The sequence below is a fragment of the Eriocheir sinensis genome, unplaced genomic scaffold (genome assembly GCF_024679095.1).
Source record: "Eriocheir sinensis breed Jianghai 21 unplaced genomic scaffold, ASM2467909v1 Scaffold573, whole genome shotgun sequence".
In the NCBI taxonomy this organism is placed as follows: Eukaryota; Metazoa; Arthropoda; class Malacostraca; order Decapoda; family Varunidae; genus Eriocheir; species Eriocheir sinensis.
Genome location: NW_026111913.1, coordinates 177,929 through 181,918, shown reverse-complemented (window position 1 = coordinate 181,918; position 3,990 = coordinate 177,929). Strand labels below are relative to the sequence as shown.

General features: G+C 44.9%; 1 long non-coding RNA gene across 1 annotated transcript; it reads left to right on the top strand.

Annotated features, from left to right (window-relative positions):
- The first annotated feature begins 1,782 nt into the window (after positions 1-1,782).
- LOC126993155 (uncharacterized) lies at positions 1,783-3,080 on the top strand. Its single transcript, XR_007747476.1, has 3 exons — positions 1,783-1,919; positions 1,983-2,471; positions 2,676-3,080. It is a non-coding gene; the product is annotated as an uncharacterized LOC126993155 (long non-coding RNA).
- Positions 3,081-3,990: the final 910 nt, after the last annotated feature.

Here is a 3,990-nt window from a genome sequence, read left to right as displayed (position 1 = left end):
GCACCCAGAAAAAAAGGATTTTGTAGTTGTATTTATATTTCGAGTCAAAACCATTTGAGAAGGATAAATACTGTTAAGGAAATAGAAAAAGAAATAATGTTAAGCCGCGTTAAGGCGGAGGAGGAAACAGATTAAGGTTGAAGGCGAAGGAGGAAATGATTAACGTCACATCACGGGGAAAGCGGAGTAAGGAGAACATTAAGGTTGAAGGCGGAGGAGGAAAAAAATTAAGGTTGGGGAGTAAGGAGGAAATTAACCTCAGGTCACATGGAGGAGGAGTAGGAGAGGATTTAGGGAGTTACTGGGGGATGGGTGGCTCGGAAGAAGGATCCGCCCGCAAAAATGTGTGACGTCACGGAAATGGGAGGCATAGGGGATGAGATGTGAGTGAAGACGACGAGAGAGACAGTAAACCGATCTACTGCTTTAACTTGGCATACGCACTACAGTCACCTATCAAAAAGAGGTTGCATCCATTTCTTGAGCGGACTGATGTCATTGCCGCAGCTGTCATGGGCCCCAGGTTTAAGCTGGCATGGATGCCATGTTAGAAAATGCAAAAGGAAAAGGTTTCCAAGATTGTGGACCTAATTATTTCCGAGTCAACTCAGTCGACCTTGAAGAAGAAAACATTTCAAGAGAATTAGCCTTTCGTCTTTTCGGCTGGCATGAGTGCAACACGACCTCGTCTTTTTGCCTACATGCCTCCAGCTGGGCAAATGATGGCAAGTGCATCAACAAATGACACTACAGTGGTGAAGGCAGAACTTGAAACGTACCTAGAAGAAGGTGTTTTGCCTTTTGATGTCAATCCACTGAGGTACTGGCGTGATGCAAAAAGCTTAAAAAATTTGAAGCACTTTGCCAAGAATATTCTAGGGTGCTGTGCAACAACATGGACGCCCCGGGAAGCATGTCACATCCACGAACATAAAAAAAAAGTCCCCGCAGAGAAATTAAACAGCTGTCGTGATGATAACAGAAAAAGAGCAAAGGGCGGGAGGCGAGGGGGATGAAAGGGATGGAGGGAGATGAAGGGGAGGGAGAATGGAAAGGAAAGGGGGCTGATGAAGAAGTTTGAAAGAAATATATGTATAGAGAGCAAGGATGAAAGAAAGGGAGAAATAGAATGAAATAAAGAAGAGAAAAATAGAGGAACAGACGACTAAAGAGAAGTGGCAGCCCAATACAAATGTTAGGAAACTTTAGTGGGCCGTCCTCGTGAGTCAAAACGCTCACTGGTGTTCTCCCTCAGCAGGTGTGTGAATGCAATGTACCTGAAAGACGTTAATTGGTGAACCAATTCTTACTATGTAAAATCAATCAATCAGTCAATCAGAGAAAGAAAATATAATTAAAAAGAAAAATTGGAAGTATGAAAGAAAAGGGAAAAGGATGTTGCGCCGGAAGCCGCGGCGAGGATTCCTTATGATGCTTGTGCGCGTCCCCGAGGCCCATCGGTCCTTCATCCAAGAACCGATAAACGCGGTGACCGGCGCCTTCACGGCATTTATGATTAATTTTATAATCCAGTCTGGTAGTTTTAAGAAGCGAGTTCTTGCATCCGCCCTATTCGAATCGGCGGGGCGGTGGAGCGCCAGCGAGCCCAAGGTCTCCCAGGCGAGCATGGCAGGACTGGAGGGCTCCCGGCAGGGCTCCTCGTCGTCCATCAGGACCCCGACGGAGGTGCCGGAGATCTTTCAGCTACAACGCCGGGCAGGTGGGGCTCGTTAGCCGTGGTAGGCAATCTGCCTAGGAGAGCAAACTCCGAACAACAAACCCGGGCAGGTGAGGTTCGTTAGCCGTGGTAGGCAATTCACCTAGGAGAGCAAACTCCGAACAATAAACCCGGGCAGGTGGAGTTCGTTAGCGAAAGCAGTTCATCTAGGAGAGCAAACTCCGATTACAAAACCGGGCAGGTGGAAGTCGTTAGCGAAAGCAATTCATCTAGGAGAGCAAACTCCGATTACAAACCCGGGCAGGTGGAGGTCGTTAGCGTGAGCAGTTCACCTAGGAGAGCAAACTCCGATTTCAAACCCGGGCAGGTGGAGGTCGTTAGCGAAAGCAGTTCACTTAGGAGAGCAAACTCCGATTACAAACCCGGGCAGGTGAGGCTCGTTAGCCGTGGTAGGCAATTCACCTAGGAGAGCAAACTCCGAACAATAAACCCGGGCAGGTTGGGCTCGTGAGCCGTCATAGGTAATACACCTAGGAGAGCAAACTCCGAACATAAAACCCGGGCAGGCTGGGCTCGTGAGCCGTCATAGGTAATACACCTAGGAGAGCAAACTCCGAACAATAAACCCGGGCAGGTTGGGCTCGTGAGCCGTCATAGGTAATACACCTAGGAGAGCAAACTCCGATCATAAAACCCGGGCAGGTTGGGCTCGTGAGCCGTCATAGGTAATACACCTAGGAGAGCAAACTCCGAACATAAAACCCGGGCAGGTTGGGCTCGTGAGCCGTCATAGGTAATACACCTAGGAGAGCAAACTCCGAACATAAAACCCGGGCAGGTGGAGCTCGTCAGCCGTGGTGGGCAATCTGCCTAGGAGAGCAAACTCCGAACAGTAAACCCGGGCAGGTGGAGCTCGTCAGCCGTGGTAGGCAGTCTGCCTAGGAGAGCAAACTCCGAACAATAAACCCGGGCAGGTGGTGCTCGTCAGCCGTGGTAGGCAGTCTGCCTAGGAGAGCAAACTCCGAACAATAAACCCGGGCAGGTGGAGCTCGTCAGCCGTGGTAGGCAGTCTGCCTAGGAGAGCAAACTCCGAACAATAAACCCGGGCAGGTGGAGCTCGTCAGCCGTGGTAGGCAGTCTGCCTAGGAGAGCAAACTCCGAACAATAAACCCGGGCTTGTGGTGCTCGTTAGATGTCGTAGACAATCCACGTGATGGGAACACCAAAGAAAAGGAAAATAAAAAGGAACACCAGAAAAAGGAAAATATAGTAATAAAACATCAAGAAAATAAAATTAAAAAAAACACAGATCATCCACCTTCAGGCCCTAACATCTCCAAAATTATGGATGAGTCTTTTCTGGGGAGAAAGAGGCTCATCCAGACCAAAGAACATCAACAAGGGATGATATAGAAAGGAACACCAAAAAAATGGGAAAGAAAGAAAAAAACATCGTAAAAGAAAAGTAACAACAATAACAGAACAACGTCAAGAAAAGTAACATACAAAGAAACATCATCCACCATTCGGCCCCAAACTAACATCACCAAAATTATGGGTGGGTCTTTTCTGGGGAGAAAGAGGCTCATCCAGACCAACCAACATCAACAAGAAGATGATATGAAATAAAAGAACATTAAAAAACACGAAGAAAAGAAGTAAGAAGAAAAAGAACAGAAAAAAACATCGGTAAACAAAAACAAGAAGAAAAACACATCAAGAGAAGAAAATATAAGAAACATCATCCACCTTTCGGCCCCTAACTAACATCACCAAAATTATGGGTGGGTCTCTTCTGGGAGGAAAGCGGCTCACCCAGACCAATGAACATCAACAAGAGGATGATATGAAACAAAAGAACATCAAGAAAGAAAAACAACAGCAAGAAAACAAAGAAAAAGATAAAGAAAAGAAAAGGAAAAAGAAACAAAAAGAAAAAGAAAAACACCAAAACAAAACAATAACAAAAAAATAATCCAAATAAATAAATAAATAAACAAATACAGAATACAGTAACATTAACGAACTAACAAACTAATTCAAACTGTCTAACTATTAAACTACCTATCTAACTACCTTTCTAACTAAGGGTACTATACAAGGGTACTATTGGACTACCTATTAACTAACTAACTATCAAATCATCTAATTCTAACGATCGAACATTTATCTGTCTGACTCTTTATCTATTTATCTGCATGGCTATCTATCATTATGTTTATCTGTCCATCTTTTTTTCTTTCTTTTTGCAGTTAAGGAAGCAGCTCAAGGGCAAAAGTAGATAAATAAATAAAAAATCCGCATAAATAAAA